Below are 447 nucleotides of genomic sequence, written 5' to 3' on the forward strand. Positions count from 1 at the left end.
CCCTTCGGGTTTGAAAGTGCTTGAATTTAAAGAATACTTATATGGCATATTAGAAATACAACGTATACTTCCTTATACACACGTACCCTTGCAGCAGAGGTATCTGCCTGGGAAATTTCAGGGTAGGGGGACCTATTTTCGTTTTTTTTTTACTGCTACTGTATATTTGTTTCAGATTGCATTACCAAATTTGATGAATATGTTCACATTATGTTAAAACGATAAAAAGGTATGAACCATAATTAATAACTTCAGAGCGTAACAAATTATCTACGCTTTCCTGCATGCCTCTTTTGAAAAAAATGCAAAAAAAGTTTGCAAAAAATAATCGACATCTTTGACTTACGCTTTGACTTTTAGTATTAAGTTTTTTTTGATTTCGTCATACATGTATTCCCCCATGTAGATACTTTTTAAATTTCTTACGCTGTGAAGTTTTCATTCTCG

The sequence above is a fragment of the Penaeus monodon genome, chromosome 30, assembly GCF_015228065.2.
Source record: "Penaeus monodon isolate SGIC_2016 chromosome 30, NSTDA_Pmon_1, whole genome shotgun sequence".
NCBI classification, from domain to species: domain Eukaryota; kingdom Metazoa; phylum Arthropoda; class Malacostraca; order Decapoda; family Penaeidae; genus Penaeus; species Penaeus monodon.